The following is a 24,409-nucleotide window of genomic DNA, read 5'->3' as shown; positions in this document are numbered from 1 at the left end:
CGTACCCTTTCGGATCCCTACTTTTGTATCTTTGGGGTAAATACCCAGTAGCATGCACTAATTTTTAACATAAAAATTTTCTTTTTAATTTTTAAATTCCAGTATGATTAACATTCAGTGTTATATTAGTTTCAAGTGTACAATATAGTGATTCAACAATTCTGTGCATTACTCAGTGCTCATCATAATAAGTGTACTCTTAATCCCCTTCATTTATTTCACCTATCCTCCCCCACCTCCCTTCTGGTAACCACCAGTTTGTTCTCTATATTTAAGAGTCTGTTTTTTTCATTTCTCTCTTTTTTTCTTTGTTCATTTCTTTTGTTTCTTAAATTCCCCATAGGAGTGAAACCATATGGTATTTGTCTTTCTGAGTGACTTATTTCACTTAGCATTATACCCTCTAGACCCACCCATGTTGTTACAAATGGCAAGATTTTATTCTTTTTAATGGCTGAGTAATATTCATATATATATGATATATTATATATATATATAATATATCACTTCTTCTTTACCAGTTCATCTATCAGTGGACACTTGGGCTGCTTCCATAATTTGGCTATTGTAAATAATGCTGCAATAAACATAGGAGTGCATGTGTGTTTTCAAATTATTGTTTTCTTATTCCTTGAGTAAATACCCAGGTATTTGTGTAGTGGAATTATAGGATCAATGGTATATCTATTTTTAATTTTTTGAGGAACCTCCATACTGTTTTCCATAGTGGCTACACCAGTTTGCATTCCCACCAGCAGTGCAAAAGGGTTCCTCTTTTTTATGCATCCTTGCCAACACTTGTGTTTTTTATTTTAGCTCTTCTGACAGGTGTGAAGTGATATCTCATTGTGGTTTTGATTTGCATTTCCCTCATGACTGAGTGGATGTTGAGCATCTTTTCATGTGTCTGTTGGCCATTTGTATATCTACCTTGGAGAAATGTCTGTTCATGTCTTCTGCCCACTTTTAATTGAATTATTTGCTTCTTTGGTGTTGAGTTGTAGAAGTTCTTTCTATATTTTGGATATTAACCCCTTATTGGATTTATAATTTGCAAATATCTTCTCCCATTCAGTAGGTTGTCTTTTAGTTTTGTTGGTTGTCTCCTTTGCTATGCATAAGCTGTTACTTTTGATATAGTCCCAATAGTTTATTTTTGTTTTTGTTTCCCTTGCCTCAGGACACATATCTAGAAAGATGTTGCTATTGCCAGTGTCAGAGAAATTACTGATTGTGGTCTCTTCTAGGATTTTTATGGTTTCAGGTCTCACATTTAACTTGTTAATCCATTTTGAGTTTACTTTTGTGTATGGTATAAGAAAGTGGTCCAATTTCACTTTGTCACATGCTTTTTTCCATATATTGAAATGATCCTTGGGTTTTTATCTTTTTCCTTACTGATGTGATGTATCACATTGATTGATTTTCAAATATTGAATCACCCTTTCATCCCAGGAATAAATCTTACTTGATTGTGGTGAATTATTTTTTAATGTATTGTTGAATTCAGTTTGCTAATATTTTGTTGAAGATATTTGCATGTATTTTCATCAGAGATATTGGACTGCAGTTCTCTTTTTTTGTAGTGCCATTATCTGGTTTTGTGCCAGATAAATGCTGGCCTCACAGAATGAATTTGGAAGCTTTCTTTCCTCTTCTATTTTTTGGAATAACTTGAGAATCGGTGTTAACTCTTCTTAAAATGTTTGACACGATTCACTTGTGAAGCCATCTGGTCCTGGACTTCTGTTTATTGGGAATTTTTTAAATTTTGATTCAATTTCATTGCTGATAGTCTGTTTGAATTTTCTATTTCTTCCTGTATCAGTTTGGGAAAGGTTAAAATCTAGTTTGTCCCATATAAATACTGCTACCCAGGCTTGCTTTCTTTTTTTTTTTTAAAGATCTTATTTATTTACTTACTTGAGAGAGAAAGTGAGAGAGAGAGAGAGAGTAGGAGCAGAGCTGGAGGGAGAGGGACAGAGAATCCCAAGCAGGCTTCACACAAAGCATAGAACCTGATCTGGGGTTCAGTGCCATGACCCTGAGATCATGACCTGAGCTGAAACCAAGAGTCTGAAGCTCAACTGACTGAGCCACCCAGGCACACCCGCAGGCTTTTTTTTTTTCACTTGCATTTGCATAATAAATGCTTTTCTGTCCCTTTACTTTTAGTCTGCTTGTGCCTTTAGGTCTGAAATGAATGTCATGTAGGCAACATATAGATGGGTCTTGCTTTTTTAAAATTCCATTACCCTATGTCTTTTGATTGGAGCATTTAGTCTATTTACATTCAAAGTACTTTTTGGTATATATGAACTTATTGCCATTATTTTACTTGTTTTATGGGTTTTATATTCATTTGTTTCTTTCTTCTCCTGCTCTCTTCTCTGGAGGTGGATAGCTTTTTTTAGTGATATACTTGGAGTCCTTTCTCTTTGTTTTTTGCATATCTATTAATGGTTTTTGATTTATGGTTACTATTAGGTTTATACATCTTATGCATATAGTAGTCTACATTAAGTTGATGGGTGCTTAAGTTTGAACCTATTCTTTTTTTTTTAAAGATTTTATTTATTTATTTGACAGAGAGAGGCACAACGAGAGAGGGAACACAAGCAGGGGGAGTGGGAGAGGGAGAAGCAGGCTTCCCACCGAGCAGGGAGCCCGATGTGGGGCTCGATCCCAGGACCCTGAGATCATGACCTGAGCCGAAGGCAGACGCTTAACGACTGAGCCACCCAGGCACCCCAAGTTTGAACCTATTCTAACAGCACTAAATTATTACTCCTTTCCCCCCTTGTTTTAGGTATATGGTGTCATACTTCATATCCTTTTATTTTGTGAATCCCTTAACTGAATTTTATAGATATATTTATTTTTACTGCTTTTGTGTTTCTTATTTTTCTTACTCCAGCCATGATCTTTCCTTTCCACCCTCAGAATCCTCTTGTAAGCCTGGCTTAGTGGTGATGAATTCCTTTAACTTTTGTATGTCTGAGAAACTTTTTATCTGTCCTTCTATTCTGAATGACAGTCTTGCTGGATAGAGTATTCTTGGTTGCAGGTTTTTTCTTTCAGCACTTTTAATATATCAGCCACTCCTCTCTGGCCTGCAGTTTCTGATGAAAGATCCACTGATATCCTTATGGGGTTTCCCTTGTATGTAAATGTTTTCTTGTCTCTTGCTGCTTTTAAAATTATCTCTTTATCACTACTTTTTGTCATTTAATTACTGTGTGTCCCTGTGTGGACCTCCTTTGGTTGATTTTGTTAGGAGAATCCTGTGCCTCCTGGATCTAGATGTCTGTTTCTTTCAGGAAGTTTTCAAATATTCTCTTTTTCAGGTAAATTTTCTGTTTCCTTTTCTCTCTCATCTCTTTCTGGGATCCCTATAGTGTGAATGCTATTATGTTTGATGGTGGCACTGAGTTCTCTTAATCTAGTCTCATTTTTATTTCTTTTTTCTTTCTCCTGTTCAGTTTGATTGCATCCCATTACTCTCCTCCAGGTCTCTGATCCATTCTTCTGTTTTCTGTAATCTACTATTTATTCATTCTGGTATATTTTTAACTTCAGTTATTGAGTTCTTCATCTCCAATTAGTTCTTTTTTGTGTTTTCTCTCTTTGTTCAGGGTCTAGTTGAGATCTTTCACTCTTCTCGAGTTAAGTGAGTTTCTGACCATTACTTTAAATTCTTTATCAGGCATATTACCTGTCTCCTTTCATTTAGCTCTGCTGCTGTGATTTTGTCCTCTGTTTTCATTTGGGACATATTAATCTGTCTCCTCATTTTGTCTCAGTCTCTGTGTCTGTTTCTGTGTGTTAGGAAAGTCAGCTATGTCTCCTGATCTTGAAAGCAGTGGCTTTATGAAGAAGAGGTCCTGCAGTGCCCTGCAGTACAATGTCACCTGTTCACCAGAATCTGGTTCTTTAGATGTGAGTCTCCTATGTGTGTTGCATGCACACTAGTGTTGTTACTGAGCCATGTTTTCCCTTAATCCAGGTATCTGCCATGGCTCTTTTTGCCTATTGTGGGCAGTTTGGTCCCTGTGTTGTTTTGGGGCCATTGTAGGGCTGCCAGGTATTTGCCAGAGCTGTGGCTGTACAGAACTGCAGGGAATTCTCCCTCTGTTGTCCCTTGAGAAGCTCTCCTTGGTGGGAAGTTCCTGTAGTCAAACCAGATGTCTGCCCCCAGCACATTGGTGAAGCTGCAGTGGAACTGGTGTGTGCGGTTATCTTCACCTCTCTCTGGGGCAAGAATCACTTTGGAGTGGTGCTGACTCCTGTTGGTGCTGCTTGCATGCTTCAATGCCTGTGGTGCTGCTTTGGATGGAAACCTGCAGAGGGCAGGTTGGAGAGGATGGGTCCACAGGAGAATGCAGGGACAAAACAAGCAGTGTTATCAAGGTTTGCACTGGTCTGTTTGTAGAAGGGGACCTGGAGCAGCTTTGGTGAACTGCTAAGGGCAGGTTGCAGGAGGCAGTTCCACAGAAGAGTGGTGAGGGTTGGGGGTGGAAGGCATGCTCTTACCGAGCTAGGTAGAGTGTTCACACTGTGCTGGCTCCTGTAGGTGTCTGTGTATTGAGGCTGGGGGGCAAGGTGGGGAAATGGCACCTGCCAGCTCTTTGGTTCTTGGAGAAGTCTCCCAAAGATCTCTGCCCCTCCTGCATATGCTCTGAGATTAAGAAATAAATCTCCCTCCCATATACCCCTGAGGTTTTCAAATTCCTGCTTCTGTGCTGTATCTCAGTGGGACTGTTTGTTATGCTGTTGCTTTAAGGGCAAGGACTCAGTTTCCTATTGCCCTCCAGATCTCCCAAACCCAAGCCTGCTGATTTTTAAAGTTCCTGGTGTTAATCCCCTCTGATTATAAGAACTCAGGAAATTAAGCCCCTCTAGCTTTCAAAGGCAAGTATGGGGATTCATCATCCCCAGTACAGGTTCCTGTGGTGCCTAGTGTGGGGTCTGCTCCTCTCCCTTCTCTGTGCCTGTGGTTTCCCTCCCTCCCACAGACAGTCTCACAGGTCAGTTTGGTTCCTCACAGCATCTCTGCCCTTCATGATGTGGCCTTTTCTCTATATCTCTACATTTCATAGCTGTGGAGATTAAGTTCTACCAGTCTTTGGGCTGTTTTCTGGACTATTTATACTGATGTAGTTGTTATCTAGGTGTATCCATGGGATGGAGTGAGCTTAGCTTAGCTCCCACTCTGCCATCTTCCCCAGAAGTCTCTAACACAGGTTTAATATTTCTAGGATAAATGACTAGGAATGGGATTACTAAGACATATTGTGATTGCATTTTTAAGTTTATGGGAAGCTAACAATGTGTTTTCTAGAGTAACTGTATATTTTTTATTTCTACCAGCAATCTATGAGATATTTAGTTGTTCTGTATCCTTGCTAGCACTTGGTATTGTCAGTTTGTTTTATTTTATATAAAATATAAAATTTTTAGCTGTTCTAATAGCTCACTGTGCATTTAATTGGCATTTGCCTAATACTAATACAATGTTGAGTATTGTTTCATGTGCTTATTTGCCATTCCTGTATTTCTTCTGGTAAAATGTCTGTTGAACGTATTTGCCCCCTTCCTTTTTTAATTGCTTTTTTTTTCATTTTTTGCTATTGAGTTTGAGAGTTCCTTTTATTTATTTATTTTTTTTTAAAGATTTTATTTATTTATTTGACAGAGAGAGACACAGTGAGAGAGGGAACACAAGCAGGGGGAGGGGGAGCAGGAGAAGCAGGCTTCCCGCTGAGCAGGGAGCCTGATGTGGGGCTCGATCCCAGGACCCTGGGATCATGACCTGAGCCGAAGGCAGACGCTTAATGACTGAGCCACCCAGGCACCCCGAGAGTTCCTTTTATATTTAGGATATAAGTCCTTTGGCAGTTATGTGATTTGAAAATACAATGGGTCCTCATTATTTGCAGTTTCTATATCTGCACATTTGATTACTTGCTAAAATTTGTTTGTAACTCCCAAATCAATACATGCCATCTTGCTATGGTCATTCACAGACATGCACAGAATGGTGAAAAATTTGAATTGCTTGACATGCGTGTTCCCAGCTGAATTTGAACAAGGCAACACTACCTCCTTATATCAGCTATCATCTATAAAAAATGTGGGGGGTTCTTGGTCTATTTAGTGACACATTTTAACATTTTGCCTGGGGTTTTTTTTGTAATTTCACCACTTAGAATAGATCCCAAGAATTATTCTAAAGTGCTATCTAATGTTCCTCAGCATAAGAAAGTTGTGATGTGTATTATGGAGAAAATATGTATGTTAGATAAAGTTCATTCAATAATGAGTTATAGTGCTATTGGCCATGAGTTCAATGTCAATGAATCAATAATATATTTTAAATAAGCTGTCTTTAAACAGAAACATACATATAATAAGGATATACATTAATCAGTCAATAAAAATATTGGACCAGAGACTCATAGCAAACTAACCCTGTATTTCATCCAGGAATAGGAGTTCAGTATTCATTAATTCTGAATTAATTAGAATTAATTATTCTAATTATAAAATATTATTTTATAGAGCAAATTACTGTATTTTATAGAGCAAACTACCATGAAAAATAAGACTCAATTGTACTTTCTTCCAGTTGTAGCTTGTCTTGTCATTCTCTCAGTAGTGTCTTTCACAAAGCAAGTTTTTAATTTTTATAAAATCTAATTTATATTTTTTTCTTTATGGTTTACACTTATACATATACTCAAAGTTCAGAGCCAAAGACAAAGATAAAATCTTGAAAGTAACTGCAGGAAAATTTTAAAAATGCAGTTCCACCTATAGGATAAAATTCCACCTGATAATAATTACAGTGGTCTTCTCATCAGAAACCATGCAAGCAAGAAGAAAGTGGACTGAAATAGTTAAAATGTTAGGAGGAAAACACCACCAACCTAAAACTTTATATCCAGCAAAGTTGAGAGAATTCATCAAAAATAGACCCATTCCAGGGTGCCTGGGTGGCTTAGTCAGTTAAGCGTCTGATTCTTGATCTCATCTCAGGTAAGAAATGTTAAAAGGAGTTGTTCAGGCAATAGAAAAAATTATATAGGACAGACACTGAATTTGCATAAAGGAAGAAAGAACATTGAAGAAGAAATAAGTGAAAGTAATACAAAGTGCTTAATTTTTTTATTTTTAGTTGATCTAAAAGATAACTACTTGCATAAATAAGAATATTAACAATATATTGGGTGATTAGAGCATAAGTCAAAAGATTAAACATCTAAAGGAGTGAGAAGAGCAAATTGGGACTAGTCTATTTTAAGGAAACTGCACTACACAGGAAGTATAGTTATTTGAAAGTAGACCTAGCTTAGTTAATTTATATTGCAAACATTACAGAAATCACTAGTTTTATCTTATAAACTATAATTGGGTACACTAAGGGAAGATAAAGAGGGTTCATATAAAATAAAGCTACACAAGGCAGAAAATAGAAATTTAAAAAAAGTAACAAATGCAGTGAGTAGATAGATGATCTAAATATGCCAACTAAAAGAGACATATTGTCAGAGTGAATAAAAAACAAGAAACAATTTTATGCTCCAGAAAAAAAGAAAAAAAAGAAGTAGAGGGAAAACTTCATAACTTTTTCAATGAGGCCAGTATTACCCTATTTCAAAAACCAGATAAAAACATCATATGATAGAAAAATTACAGACTGATATATCTCATGAACATGTAAATAAAAATCTTCAAACAGTAGCAAACTGAATTCAGTAATATAAAAAAATTATACACCATGACCAAATGGGATTTATTAAACATATGCAAGACTGGCTCAACATTCAAAATTCATCCACTGTAGTCTGCCTTATCAAAAGGCTGAAGAAAAATCATATGATCAGATCAATTGATGCAGGAAAAAGCATTTCAAAATATCTGCTGCTGATTCACGATAAAAACTTTCAGCAAACTAAGAATAGAGAGGCATTTCTTTAACTTAATAAAAATATCTACTAATACCTTTTTGAAATAGGCTTGAAAGAGGCTTATTTTATAACAGCCTAACACCATTTAATGGTAAAAGACTGGATGCTTTCCCCCTGAGTTGGATAAACACAAGGATGTCATTTCATACCACTTCTATTCAACCTCACAATAGAAGCCCTGCTTAATGCAATAAGGGAAGAAAAGGAAATAAAAGGTATGCGTATTGAAAAGGAACAAAGAAAACTCTTTTTAATTGCACATGGAATGAGAGTCTGTATAGGAACACCAATGAATGTGCACAATAATTCCTATAATTAATGAGTGAATATAGCAAAGTCAGTATACAAAAGTCAATCTCTTATCTATATACCATCAATGAACAATTAGAAGGTAAAATTAAATAAACAATGCATTTACAATAGCACCAAAAATGAAACACATATTTAAATATATCAAAATACGAATAGCATCTGCATGCGGAAACCACAAAACACTGAAGGAAGAAAATGAAGATCTAAATAAATTGAGAGATATTTTATGTTTGCAAATTTGAAAATGCAATATAACTAAAATGTCAATTCTTCCCAACTTGATCTTTAGAATCAGTGGAATCCCAATAAAATTCCCAGCACATTATTTGGTAGATATGGACAATCTTACACTAAAATGTTTATGGAAAGGGAAAAGACCTAGAATAGTGAATATAGTATTGAAAAAGAAGAACAAAGTTTGCAGGCTCACACTACCCAATTTCATGACATATTCCAAAGCTACAGAAATAAAGGCAGCATGATGTCAGTGAAAGAATACATACATAGATGGGACATAAGGGAACATAACAGAGAACCCAAATGAGATGCACACCTGTAGAAGCAACTGATTTTTGGCAAAGGTGCAAGGCAATTCAAAGGGGAAAAATTAATTTTTCAATAATTGGTGCTGAAATAATTGGATATTCATAAGCAAAAAGCATGAACCTAGACACAGACCTTAGACCTTACACAAAACTGACTTAAAATGGATCATGGAAACATCAAATACAAAATTATAATACCTATAGAAGGAAACAGAGGAGAATATTTGAGCTTCAATTTGGTGATGAGATTTCAGATATATTACCAAAAAAAGTTGGATTTTATTAAAACTAAAAAAATGCTACTTTTTTACGAACACTTAAGAGAATGAAAATAAAACACATAGACTGGAAGAAAATATTTGCAAAACATGTATGTAATCAAGGACTTATATCTACATCGAAAAACCAAACAACAAAACCCAAAAACCTTAAAACTCAACAACAAGGAAATAAAACCTCTCAATTAACAAACTGGACAAAAGATCTAAACAGACCCCTCTCCAAAGATATATACAGATGACAGCTAAGCATATAAAAAGATGTCCAACTTGTTTATCTTATAACTGGAAGTTTGTACCTTTTGACCACCATGATAACTACAGTGAACAATACTGTGTTATGTATTTGAAAGTTGCTAAGAGAATAAATCTTAAAAGTTCTCATCACAAAAGGAAAAAATTCTACGCATGGTAATAGATGTTAACTAGACTTACTGTGGTAATCATTTTGCAATATATGTAAATATCAAATCATTAAGTTGTACATCTAAATCCAATACAATATTATATGTCACTTATATCTCAATACAAAATGATGCTCAACATCATTTTTCATTAGGGAAATACCAATTAAAACATGAGATACCACTACATAACTATTAGAATGGTTAAAAAAAAAAAAAAAAGCAGGACAAAAACCCAACAGTACTAACTGCTGGTGAAGATGCAGAGCAACAGGGACTCTTACTCACTGCTGATAGGAATGTAAATTGGTACACCTATTTTGGAAGACAGTTTGGATATTTCTTGCAAAGTTAAAAATAGTCTTATGATACAACCCCACAACTGTACTCGTAGGTATTTACCCAACTGATTTGAAATGTTGTAACAGCACTATGCATAACTGACAACTGACAAAAATGGAAACAACCAAGATGTCCTTCAAAGGATGAAAGCATAAACAAACTGTGGTGTATCCATACAGTGGGATGCTATTCAGCAACAAAAAGGAATGAGCTATCAAGCCATGAAAAGGCATGGGTGAATATTAAATGTATGTTGCTAAATGAAAGAAACCAGGCTATATATTATATAATTCTAGTTATATGGCCCTCAAAAAAAAAGGCAAAAGTAAAGAGATGGCAAAAATATCGGAGGCTAGGGGTAGGGGAAGAGTTGAATAAGTGAAGCATGCGGATTTTTTGAGCAGTGTAACTATTTTATGTGATACCATAATGGTGGATATATGAAACTATGTATTTGTCAAACTCAAAGAAGTTTCCAGCAGAAATAGAGAATCTTAATTTATGCAGATTTATTTAAAAAATCATTTAGGAGTTCACAGGGGTCCTAGGATAGAATGCAGAATGTGACAAAGCAATCCAAGTATTACAAATGAATGAAACAACTTCACTGAAGGGAGTGGAGGTAAAAGTGCTGACCTAAGTGACTTTGGAAGTGTGAAGAGCCTGTAACACTACATACAAAGGAAGCTGCACATAAGCACCGTACTCTAGCTGATAAAGTTGTTTCCCATAGGAATACAAGTTAACAATTCTGCAAATACTATATATACTATTTATCTATGCAGAAATTAAACAAGTAAATGGAGAGTGAGCCAGGTTTCTCACTGTTGGAGAGGAGGGTATAGAAAAACAAGAGAAAGAGTTAGAATTATCTCATGATGATAGGTTAGAGTTGGAAACATGAGTCAGGACCCATGTTTACCCTAATATAGTACAGACATAAATATTTGTAGATTCATGCATATACGTGGGTTAGTATATATGCATTTCTTGATCTGTCAGCTGAGAAGGCATAAATGCAACAGCAACCCAGGAGTAATGAGCAGACCTGGCCCCCAGGTTCTAGTTCCTAATACCATGCTGTAATAAATAAAAGGAAATGAAAGATCCCCCAATAGCCAAAGCTGAAATAATTTTAACAACAAAATGATAAAAGGAATATAGAATTACAAACCAAAGTATTAAATAAATCTCCATAAGGCCATATTGATATAATTAATGATTAAGTAAATATATGGAGAAGAATAAACAAATTTCCTCTGCAGAAGAATTCCAAATAACTGATGTAAATTCTCAGTTTACAGAGAGCGCTTCCAGAAATATTAATTCAAAGGGATACATGCACCAAGATGTCTCTAGGAGCATTGTTTACAATAGTCAAAATATGGAAACAGCCCCAGTGTCTATCAATGGATGAATGGATAAAGACGATGTGGTATGTATACACACACACACACACACACACACACAATGGAATATTACTCAGCCATAAAAAGGAATGAAATCTTGCCATTTGCAACAACATGGATGGAACTAGAGAGTATTATGCTAAATGAAATAAGTCAGAGAAAGACAAATACCATATGATTTCACTCACATGTGGAAATTCAGAACCAAAACAAACAAAGGGACAAAAAAGAGAGAGAGGGGGGCAAACTCTCAAACTCTTAATTATAGAGAAAAATGTGGTGGTTACTGGAGGGGAGGGGAGTCGGGGGATGAGTTAAATAGGTGAGGGATTAAGGAGTGCATTTGTGATGAGCACTGGTATTGTATGGATATGTTGAATCACTATATTGTACACCTGAAACTAATACTGCACTGTATGTTAACTAACTGGAATTTAAACAAAAACTTAAAAAAAATAGAAATAAAAAACAAAGAAGTGTAGTGTAACTCCCTACTCTTTAAATCTGAACTGCATGTAATGACTTCCTTCTTAAGAGAACAGTTGGAGGGCGCCTGAGTGGCTCAGTCAGTTAAGCGTCTGCCTTCAGCTCAGGTCAGGCTCAGGTCATGATCTTAGGGTCCTGGGATCGAGCACTGTGTCAGGCTCCCTGCTCAGTGGGGAGCCTGCTTCTCCCTCTCCTTCTGCCCTTCCCCCTGCTTGTGTGCACTCTCTCTCTTTCTCAAACAAATAAAATCTTTAAAAAAAAGAGAGAGAACAAATGGAAAACAGGAGGAAGAGGCTGGGGTGAGAGAGAGAAGTACCTTTACGGTAGAGAATCTTGAGAAACACTACCTCAGCCAGGTGATGAAAGTCAGTATCAACAGTGGTAAATTGTATTGATAGTATGTACCCTTGAAAAGATGTGATAAGAATGGTACTTTACCCCTGTAGTCTTCACAAAAATCCATAACTCTGGTCTAATCATGAGAAACACATCAGAAAAATCCCAAATTAAAAAAAGTCCCAACTGAGGAATATTCCAGAAAATAGCTGAGTAGTACTCCTCAAAACTGTGAAGGTCATTAAAAACGAGGAAAGTGTAAAATACTGTCACAATCAAGAGGAGACTAAGGGGACACGATGACTATCCTGAATGAAATCCCAAAACAGAAAAAGGAGGTTAGGTAAAAACTAAGAAAATCTGAATAAAGTGTGGACTTCAGTTAATAATAATAATATGTCATTATTGGTTCATTAATTGTGACAAATGTACCATACTAATGTAAAGTGTTAATTGTAAGAGAAACTGGATGTGGGTATATGGGAAGGCTCTGTTATCTTTACAACTTTTCTGTAAATCAGAATCTGTTCTAAAATAAAATGTTCATTAAAATTTTTTTTAATCAACTGTCCGTATTTGTGTGGGTCTATTTCTGGACTCTTATTTTCCATTGATTTGGAGTATACCCCTTTAATACCACATAGTCTGATTACTATTAGTGATACATTAAATATTAAAATGGGGTAGTGTCATTTGGGTAACTATTTTTTTCCTTTTCCTATTTTTTCTATTTTATTTACTGTTCTTACCATATAGATTTTAGAATCAGCTTGCCTATAGTTTCAAAAATATTATGCTAGGATTTTGATCAGATTTGAATTAAACTATAAATCAATTTGGAAAATTAAGAATTTTTTTTCAATTTTCATTACTAGTGTATAAAAATTCCAAGGATTGAATTTCTTTGTGTTAGTCTTATAGCCTTATAACAGAGTAAACTCAAATATTACTTATTTGCTTTTTTGGATAGGGATTTTCTATGTCAATCATGATATTTTAAATAGGGTCCATTTTATTTCTTCCTTTCTAATTTGTGTACCTTTTAATTCTTTTCCTTGCATATTATTGCACTGACTAGGACTTCTAGTACTATATTGATTGTAAATGGTCAGGGTGAACATCTTTGCCTTTTCTTCAAACTTAGGAGGAAAGTATTCTTTCATTGTTATATAAGATGTTAGCTGTGGATGTTTTGTAGATTCCATTTATCAGGAAGAAGCTCCCTCTTCCTAGTTTGCTAAAAAGTTTGTTTTTTTTTATAATGAATGGATGTTGAATTTTTTCAAATGATTTTTCTGCAACAATATGATCTTGTAGCTTTTCTTAGTTTGTTAATATGATGAATTACATTGTTTATTTTATGAATATTGAAATCACCTTGCATTCCTAGTATTAAGCCCACTTGATCGTGGTGATTAGACTTAGTATATTTTGCTTAATTCAATTGTTTATATTTTGTTGAAGATTTTGTGTTTATGTTCACAAGAAATATGAATCAGGAGTTTGATTTTCTTGTACTTTCTCTAGTTTGGAGTAAAGCTATCTTCATGAAATGAATCAGAAAGTGCTCCCTCTTCTATTTTCTGGAAGAGATTATATAAAATAGTATAATTTCTTCTTCAAATGTTTGGTAACATTTGTTAGGTTGAAGCCTTGAACTCCTACCTGCTTTCCATGGGCTGTAGTTTCAATGTCACTCCAGTTTCAAAATGCTACCTAATAGCCAATATGGGACATGAGCGGTAGTCTAAACCCAGAGTTCAGCTCTTGAAGACTTTGGTATGCTTTCTAAGGTCAGACCCATGCATGTGTAGCTAGAGAGTAAGAGAAAAAGCTAATACACAACTTCAGGGTATTGCTTTCTTGAGCTCCCTCCTCTCTGTACACTCCCAGCTGTTTGTGATTCTCAGAGGTCCCTCTTAGTGGTCCTTTCAATAAAAAACTGTGACTTTAGTTTCCCTACTCAGCCAAACATTCTTGAAAGTGTCTTCCTCCAGAGCCAAGTGATGAGAGGGTAGATAGTGAAAATAAATCAATGGGCATCCTCCCCCTGCTCTCGAGACCACAGTTCTGGTCAAAGGAAAAAAGTGCCCCTGCCACCCTCAGCTTGCTTGAAAGTCAGCCAGAAGGAATTAAAAACAAAACTATCTCACAGGGTGCTCCTTCCCTACTCTTTGGATGGACTAGAAATAGAAATTTTCTCCTGAAACTCTCTGTCTGCATGTAATACACAGTTCTTGGTTTCAGGACTCTTTTAAGTGTAGATCAGGAGATACCCGGGGAAAAAGGAATGACCAAATTCACTACTGGTTCCATGGTACATTATTTTCTGCTTTCCTTCCCCAATCCACCACCTGCCACTACTCTCCAGAGTCCTCAAATAGCTGCCCTATGTATTCATTTCAGGGTTTCTAATTAAATCCATATAGGGTGGATCTTGCATATTCAATCTTGACAATAAGCAGAACCACCTCTAAAAAATTAAAAATATAATTATTTTTAATTTAGCAGCATTTTAGTTAGGATATGTTCCTAAAGGCTTAAGGTATGCTTTGTGAGCTAGTTTTCTGCCTCACCCACACCCGTCTGATAATTCTAAGGATAGAAGAGAATGAAATGACCAAAGTGCAAGTGATAATTAATTTCTCAGAAAAAAAACAAACTTTCTCGTGTATTGAAGATTTAGTAATGAAACAATTATAAATAAAATAGTGATAAGTTTATTGAGCTATGATTTGCAGGTAGAAAGACTAATCCAAACAAAATAACATCAAATAAATGAAGGAATTAAGAAATAATTAGTACGTCAAGTCTGCAGGTGAGAACAAGAGAGGAGGGTGGAGAGCTCTCATCAAATATACTAACATTTGTGTTTCTTTTTTCCTTAATAAGTATTTTTCTTTTTAACTTTTTATTTAACTTTATTTTCCTAGAGCAATTTTAAGTTCACAGCAAAATCAAGGGGAAGGTATAGAGATTTCCCATTTACTGCCTGCCTCCACACATGCATAGCCTCCCCCATTATCAACATCCCCACTTTAGTGTTAAAATTGATGAACATACATTAACACATCATTATCATCCAAAATCCATAGTTTACCTTAAGGAGTAGTCTTGGTATTGTACATTCTGTGGGTTGAGACAAATACATAACATGTATCCATCATTACAGTATCATAGAGAGTATTTTAACTGGCCTAAAAGTCCTTCATGCTCTGCCTATTCATCCCTCCCTGTCTGTTCCCACCCCAATCCCTTTGCAACCACTGATCTTACCATCTCCATAGTTTTTCCTTTTCCAAAATGTCATATAGTTAGAATTACACAATATGTAGTCTTTTTCATATTGGATTCTTTCATTTAGTAATATACACTTAAGTTTCTTCCTTGTCTTTTCGTGTCTTGATAACTCATTTCTTTTTAGCACTGAAAATAAAGACATCTTGGTTTCTTCCAAGTTTTGGCAATTATGAATAAAGCTACTATAAATATCCATGTGCAGGTTTTTGTGTGGATATAATTTCCAGTTCCTTTGGGTAAATACCAAAGGGCATGATTACTATACCGTATTGTAAAAGTATGCTTGGTTTAATAAGAAATTTTCTTTTCTAATATATGTATTCCATGCTTTAAATTTCCCTTTAAGAATTTCTTTTATGGCATCCCACAAATTTTGACAAGTTGTGCTTTTGTTTTCATTGAGTTCAGAATATTTTTCAGTGTCTCCTGAAATTTCTTCTATGACCCATGTGCTATTTAAAAGTGTGTTGTTGGGCGCCTGGGTGGCTCAGTTGGTTGAGCAACTGCCTTCGGCTCGGGTCATGATCCTGGAGTCTCTGGATCGAGTCCCGCATCGGGCTCCCTGCTCAGCGAGGAGCCTGCTTCTCCCTCTGACCCTCCCCCCTCTCATGTACTCTCTCTCATTCTCGCTCTCTCAAATAAATAAATAAATCTTTAAAAATAAATAAATAAATAAAAATTTAAAAAAATAAAAGTGTGTTGTTTAATTTCCGTATTTTGGGGGATTTTCCATTTATCTTTCTGTTATTCATTTCTAGTTTAATTCCATTGTGGTCTGAGAGCAGGCATTGTATGATTTCTATTCTTTTAAATTGTTAAGATGTGTTTTATGGCCCAGACTGTGGTCTGTCTTGGTGAATATTCCCATGTGATCCTGATAAAAATGTGGTTTTTGGTGGTGTTGGATGAAGTCGTCTGTAGATGTCCATTATATACAGCTGATTAATGGTGTTGTTGAGTTCAACTATGTCCTTGTTGATTTTCTGACTGCTGGATCTGTCCCTTTCTAATAAGGTATGTTGAAGTCTCCAACTATGATAATGAATTCATCTATTTCTCCTTGGAGTTCTATCAGTTTTTGCTTCATGTATTTTATGCTCTGTTGTTAGGCACATACAAGTTGAGTTTTATCTTCTTGGAGGATTGACCCCTTTGTCTTGCAATGTCCTTCTCTATCCCTGATAACTTTTCCTTGTTTGAAGTCGGCTGTGCCTGAAATTGATTTAGCTACTTCGGCTTTTTTTCTTCTTTTTTTTTTTAATTGAAGCGTAGCTGACAATGTCACATTGGTTTCAGGTATATGACATAGTGATTCAGCAAGTGTGTACATTATGCTCTGCTCACCATAAGTGTAGTCATTATCTGTCACCACACAAGGCTATTACAATACCATTGACTGTATTCCCTATGTTGTGCCTTTTATTCCCATGATTTATTCATTCTATAACTGGAAGCTTGTATCTCCTACTTCCTTTCACCCATTTTGCCCATCCCCCTTACCACCCCAGCCATCCATTTACATTTAATTAATATGTGTCTTTATATCTAAAGTGGGTTTCTTTTAGACAGTATATAGTTGGGTCTTGCATTTTCATCTTCTCTCATAATCTCTTTTTTTTAAAAGATCTATTTGTTTATTTAAGAGAGAAAGAGAAAAAGCCCAGCGGTGGAAGGGCAGAAGGAGAGGGAGAGAGAAACCCAAGCAGACTCTGCTGAGCACAGAACCTGTCTCAGGGCTCGATCTCATGACCCTGAGATCATGACCTGAGCCAAGACCAAGAGGCAGACATTTAACCAACTGTGCCAACCAGGTGCCCCACTACTGAATTTGTTCATTAGTACATTTAGACCATTGACATTCAAAGTGATTAGTGATATAGTTGGATTCATATAGACCATTTTGTTACTGGTTTCTATGTATTACCCTTGTTCTTTGTCCCTATTTTTGTCTTCTCTTCTTTTTCTGTCTTTTGTGCTTATAACCAAGATTTTATGATTCCATTTTCTTTCCTTTCTTAGCCTATCAGTTAAACTTCTTTTCTTACTTTTTTTAGTGGTTACTCTAGAGTTTGCCATTTACATTTACAACTAAACATAGTCCACTTTCAAGTAACAGTTTACCATTGCATGAGTAGCCTGAGTACTTTATAATATCAAAATAATTCTAAATTCCACTTTCTATTCCTTATATCACTGTTTTTATTCATTTTACCTATATATAAATACCTAAGTGTATATATATATATATATATGAACAATAACAAAATATAGCAACAATGTGTTTGGTTAGGTATGCTTATGTATTATATATGGATAAAATACTTAAACATATATGCTTATAAGTAATATATATAAAACATAAGCATACTTAATCAAATACATTGTTGCCATTATAATTTTGTGGGGGTTTTTTTTAAGTTTTTATTTAAATTCTAGTTAACAAACTGAATTGTTGAGGCTGTCTGGTAATTCAACCTAAGTATTCCCTGGATATAGCAGTATCCTCAATGTTCAAAGCTACTCCTTTTTAATATTCTACAGGGTGTTCCAAGACTGTTCTGTAACATTCTTTTCACCTACAGTTTGTCTTCCTCATTTTTTCTTCACAAAGAATAAAACGGAAATACAAATAAACATGTGGTATAGTGTTATAAACAATAAATTATTAAAATACAAAATAAATACATACATACATAAATTCTAATTTACAGTGTAATATTAATTTCAGGTGTAAAATATAGTGATTCAACACTTCATACAACACCCAGTGCTTATCAGAAGTGCACTCTTTAATCTCTATCACCTATTTCACCCATCCCCCTGCCCACCTCCCCCCATAACCATCATTTTGTTCTCTTTAGTTAAGAGTCTGTTTCTTGGTTTTCGTTCTCTCTTTTTTGTTCCCTTTGCTTGCTTGTTTTATTTCTTAAATTCCGCATATGAGTGAAATCATACGGTATTTGTCTTTATCTGACTGACTTGTTTCACTTAGCATAATAATCAAATACACTGTTGCCATTATTTTTTGAACAAACTGTTTTCTGTCACATCAATTAAGAATAAGTAAAATGAAAGTTTTCATTCTACTTTTCACCTATTGCTTTTCAATGCTCTTCCTTTATGTATATCTGTCTGACATATATTATTTTCCTTCTCTCTGAAGAACTTCTTTTAACATTTATTGCAAGACAGGTCAATTGGCAATAAATTCCCCCAATTTTTGTTTGTTTGAGAAAGTCTTTTTGTCTCCTTCACCTTTGAAGGATAATTTCACAGAGTATAGAATTCTGGTTTGGTGGTTTTATTCTCTCAGCATTTCAAATATTGCGCTTCACTCTCTTCTTTTTGCATGGTTTCTGAGAAGAAATTAATGTAATTCTTATATTTGGTCCTCTACAGATAAGGTGTTTTTTTCCTCTGGATTCTTTCAGGATCTTTTTTTTCTTTGATTTTTTTGTCGTTTGAGAATGATATGCCTAGGTGTTTTTTTGACATTTATCCTGCTTTCTGTTCTCTTAACGTCCTGGATCTGTGGCTTGGTGTCTGGTATTAATTTGGGCAAATTCTCAGTCATTATTGTTTCAAATACATCTTTTCTTCCTTTCTCTCTTTTCTTCTCCTTCTGGTATTTCCATTATGCATATGCTACACCTTTTGTAGTTGTCCCACAGTCCTTGGTATTCAGTTCTATCTTTTTCAGTTTGTTAATTTTGACTCTCAGTTTTGGAGGTTTCTATTGAGATATCCTCAAGTTCAGATTCTTTCCTCAGCTGTGACTAGTCTCTAATAAGCACATCAAAGGCAGCCTTCATTTCTGTGACAGTGTTTTTGATCTCAGCACTTCTTTTTGGTTGTTTCTTTGGATTTCTATCTCTGTGCTCACATTTCCCATCTATTTTTGTATGCTGTCTACTTTATCCATTGAAAACTCTTAGCATATTAACATAGGTGTTTTAAATTCCCAGTTGGGTATTTTTTTTTTTAAAGATTTTTTATTTATTTATTTGACAGAGAGAGACATAGCGAGAGCAGGAACACAAGCAGGGGGAATGGGAGAGGGAGAAGCAGGCTTCCTGCTGAGCAGGGAGCCCGATGTGGGACTTGATCCCAGGACCCTGGGATCATGACCTGAGCCGAAGGCACACACTTAACGACTGAATCACCAGGCGCCCTCCCAGTTGGGTATTTTTAACATCCCTGCTATGTCTGGTCCTAAGGCTTGCCTTTGTCTCTTAAAACAGTTTAACAGTTTTCTACCTTTTGGCGTGCCTTATTATTTTTTCTTGCTATCTAGGCATGATGTACGAGGTAAAAGGAACTACGATAAATAGGTCTTCAGTAATGTGATGATAAGATAAGAGGAGGAGAAGCATTCTATGGTCTTATGATTAGATCTCAGTTTTGGTGAGCCTGAGCCTCTGAACTGTGAACCTCACAAGTTTTGCAGGGATTTTTTCCTTTCTCCCCTCAGATGAGACAGGATGGCTGGAGTGGGCTGGAGTTAGGTATTTCCCTTCCTCTACATGGGAGGCTAGAGCTGACAAGTGTTGGTTATTTTCCTTCACACAAGTCAGTTAGGCTCTGATCATATCCCGGCAGGTTGGGGTCTCGTTAACTAGTTTCCCCTGAGGGCAGGCGTTATTAAGAACAACGTGCTTTGGCCTCTTTCAAAATGGTTCCTTTCCCATCCTGATGCCAGAAGTCCAGGAGGTTTTTTCCTGGATGTTTACTGTGGGAACCCGGTCAAGCTCTTGGAGGTAAGTCTTACAATATTGTGGAAGCCTCAATATGAGGAGTATGAGTACCTCCCACTGGAGTTTTTAATTTTCAGATTTGTCTACCCTGAGCCTCTAGCAATTTGTCAATTACACTTTAGGTTTTCCTCCCTGAGCACTGGTTCTCCAGGGCGGTTTCCACCATGAGTCCGCTCCAATAAGTTGTGACTCACTGTATTCGCTTGTCTATCTTTATAATTTTGGGGGCAGGATTTTGCCCTGTGAGCTCTACTCTCACATGGATCCAAGAAGAGTTGTTAATGTTTTAGTCTTTTCAGCTTTTTACTTGTTAACGATAGAGTGGTGACTTCCAAGCCCATTATATGTAGACCCAGAAACTGGAAGTCCTCCTTTATGTTTATTGATTTTTAAGATTCTATTGATTATTTAAATTTCACATAATTTAAGTACATTTATGAGGAGTATATTAATTAGAAGGATATTATAAAAAATAATTATAATGTAGATATATTAACTGGAGTGGATTTCAAGGGATCATCTGCCATAGGAATGATTATTTCTAATATACAAAAGATTCAAACATGGAGAAGTGAAGGAAAATAGGGATAAAGAAGAAGTTGATATGATGAAAGACAGTATCAGTGGAAAGACAGGAGAAAGTGAGAGGAGTTAAGAGACAAGAAGAGAAAGAAAGGTGTTGTTTTTGTACCCTGGCAATTGTGAAATCAGAATGTTAAATTCTCTACAGAAGCAAAAAAATTAAAACAAAAATAATGGAATTCATTCTCTCAAGTGCAAATATAAAAAAATTAAAGATCTCTATTCAGGTTCTCTCATCTTCACTGACTCACTGTTGGAAGGGCCCAAGCATACTTCTCTTTCCTTGGCCTCATCCTATTCACAAAACTCCTGAGCTCTTAGGACTTGACTGATTGATGATTAAAACCATTGTTAATTCTCTTGGCCCTCCCATACATACCTGTTATCTGTTTTCTGGTTTTAGTTTTTAAAACACCTAAATTTTGCTACTGGGTTAAGAGTTTCTGGGTGAATAAATTGAGAAACTTACTAAATGTTTTATAAAAATGTTATAGTAACTTTAGGATTTACCCTATAACTCTTGTGCATTTTGTGAGAAAGTTAACATAAAATAAGATTTCTAAAGATGGGTCTCCACCATAAGAAAATGTTAATTGATCTGCATTATTTGGCCATTATAGTGAACAAAATTTGAATTGTAGTCACACAACCCAGAACATGAGCCATTGCTTTTCAAAAGATTTTCTTTAACTCACAAGTTCCTTTATACGGAATGGAACAATGGAGATACTACCTGTTAATCACATATGTAGCCCTCTGTATACTTAACATAAAACCTGCAATTAGTAAGTTTTTAATAAAATAGACAAAACCTTTTCTCTCACCAATGTTTTCCATCTACCTTGGTTACTTTGTTGTCAAATGGGGAAATAAGTGGAAAAGGGTATTTAGAAGTTGTTGTATTTTCAGATTACTGAAGAAATAAGACCCATTCACATCTAGATGAAAGTATTCATAAGCCTAGATATTTTCCCCAATAGTGAACATGCTACACACTCATAAAAGTAATTTTAAGGTGCTCAAATGTGGCAGATAGTCACTAACCTCAACTTGATTCAAATGAAGAAGGAAAAACTGATAGCCATATCAGTTGTGGATATCTATTAGAAATCTGAGCAAATTTTTAGCACAGTTAAACATTATTTTAAAGGTTGCTTAAACAATGCAACAAGTTTACTTAATTAACACAACTCAAATCCTTACAATAGCCAGTCCCTAACAATAGTAAAGGGCTCTTTGGTTGTAGGAAACAGAACCCCCTCAAAAGGGTTCAAATTAAAAGGATGTTTATCATAACAAGAAGAATACTCTCATGGAAGCCAACAGCAGGAAATATAGCCAGGCCTTACATGAAGTAGAAAATTGGCTGGCAGCCAGTCTCTCAAATTCTATCCTTCTAGGGATAATCCATCTTCTCACAGAAAACCAGTTCTCTTTGTAATGTCCTAATTTTTGCTTTTCAGTAATTGTAACTTGCACCAGAATCTACCTGATTATTTTTCTGACATTATTTCTACTCTCCATGAATTTACAGCTCCAATCTTCACTAAATATGCTGATTCAGTCTCTATTTCTGTATTCCGCATTCTTCAGAAAGAGACCTAATTATTTCAGCTTGGATCATTGTCCATCCCTGATCAAATCAACATAGCTAGAAAACTGTAGTTGTATGATACAAAGGATTGCCCTTATTGGGACTGTGGGCCAGACCTGACTGAGTTAAAGAGGGTGCATGTGGGAAGAGAGGAACTTCATTTTCAGTTACACTTAAAGTGCATTTCTCTTATCACTTATTTGTGATAGGATATTAAATGACATATTCACCTCATTCTATTTTCATTTTGTTTCATTGTAAACTATCAGAGTGGGTATTTTTACAGACTTTTAAGTATTTTAAATGCCTGTGCATATAAAGAAAGCATACCTGGGTCAATCATTTAAACTCCCTGGGAGGGCGCCTGGGTGGCTCAGTTGGTTAAGCGACTGCCTTCGGCTCAGGTCATGATCCTGGAGTCCCGGGATCGAGTCCTGCATCGGGCTCCCTGCTGAGCAGGGGGTCTGCTTCTCCCTCTACCCTCTTCCCTCCCGTGCTCTCTGTCTCTCATTCTCTCTCTCTCAAATAAATAAATAAAAAATAAAATCTTTAAAAAAAAAATAAAATAAAATAAATAAATAAATAAATAAACTCCCTGGGAGATAAAAATACTGGAAATTGACATCTGGAAGCCACTGTATCGATGTTAAACAGAAGGAATGCTATTTGATCTAATTATGGTATACAAGTTGAAAAACCTATGAATATACTTTTTTTTTTTTGTAATTTGAAACCAAAACAGATAAGGCATATTTTGGCATGTGACACTTAATATTTTAAATATATTTTCCAATTACAGGTCCTCCTTTATCCTTGATATAATTGATATTCAAATAATGATTAAGCAAACACCATTAACTACTTCAGAGTAAGTTCTTCAGATTATTGGCCAAGGTAAGTGATGTCAAAGATACGAAGAAGTAAAAGGAAAAATTAACTCTCTCTAAACTCATCATGTCTCCTCCTGACCTTGCTGACTCTGCTGTAGCCACATAAGTATCCTGGGTCTGTAAGTCTTTCAGAAATCTGAAACCCGGGACACTCTTCCCATGTTTAGACCTCTCAGTGACTATGCCCTAATTGTGAAATACTCTACCTCTAGATTCCATCATCTTCAGTATTTGTTCTAATTTCACCTTCTAATGGCACCTTTATTCACTGTCCTATTTAAAATTGTAATTATAACCCTTACTACACTGAAATGTCTTCTGCATTATTTTTCTTCATATCATTTATCATTGTCTGATCTACTACTTAAATTTTTGTCTCTCCTGCAACTAAATTATACCCTCTACTGACAGTTTTATCTGTTTTTTCCTTCTGATAAAATCCCAGTACCTAAATCAGAGCGTACCTAAATCAAACATAGTAGGTATCCACTAAATATTTGTTGCATGAATGAATGGCTCAGAGGTAAAAGAAAAACCAGAAACTATCTAAATATAATACAACAAATGGCCTTTTAAGGTGAAGGTATGTTCCAATTCAGCCTCACAAACTTGGGGCCACCAGAGACTACTAAGTCTGGCCTTATGGTATGGCATCATGTGCTATCAAATAGGATATGTAGCCTGAAACCAAAATTAAAAGAAAATACAATTTTTAGTTTAAAAAATATATATATTTACATGATAAATGCAAAGCTCTTCAGTTTTATTGGGATTATAAATACACTTCAAAATTTGATGTATACTCCATAATTATGATTGGTAGAACCCTACTGATTCCTATTTGAGATTAGAACTGTCACTTTTATGATTTGAGTTGTCTTGGTCTATAAACTTCCTTTGGAAGAAATTCAAAGTCCACTTTAGAATGCAGGTGGAGGGGTCTTAATATTCCAGTCTTCACTCTTCACTTTAAATCATAGGTGTTCTTACAGCTAATAGAATTGACTGTGAAAGAAAATATGCATAGAAAATAGATTTTAAATTTTAACTCTTGCTGGTATATATAGTAATTACACTATATGTGATATATATATATCTATCTCATCATATATGTGGTGAGCATAGGGTTATGTATAGAATTGTCAAATCACTGTTGTACATCTAAAACAATATAACTAAAACAGTATGTCAGCTATACATCAGTTAA

General features: G+C 35.4%; 1 protein-coding gene and 1 long non-coding RNA gene across 2 annotated transcripts in view; both read right to left on the bottom strand.

Annotated features, from left to right (window-relative positions):
* POLR1F (RNA polymerase I subunit F) overlaps nucleotides 1-24,409 on the bottom strand; it is a 118,422-nt gene that overhangs the window by 45,239 nt on the left and 48,774 nt on the right. The gene's annotated exons all lie outside the window — the stretch shown is intronic.
* LOC145716542 (uncharacterized) lies at nucleotides 504-5,644 on the bottom strand. The gene is made up of 2 exons (XR_014139302.1): nucleotides 2,763-5,644; nucleotides 504-2,547 (listed from the first exon to the last, which is right to left on the bottom strand). It is a non-coding gene; the product is annotated as an uncharacterized LOC145716542 (long non-coding RNA).

The sequence above is a fragment of the Leptonychotes weddellii genome, chromosome 12, assembly GCF_054177405.1.
Source record: "Leptonychotes weddellii isolate Sample4059 chromosome 12, ASM5417740v2, whole genome shotgun sequence".
NCBI classification, from domain to species: Eukaryota; Metazoa; Chordata; class Mammalia; order Carnivora; family Phocidae; genus Leptonychotes; species Leptonychotes weddellii.
Note: the sequence above shows the minus strand (reverse complement) of the source record. Positions and strands in the feature narration are given on the sequence as shown.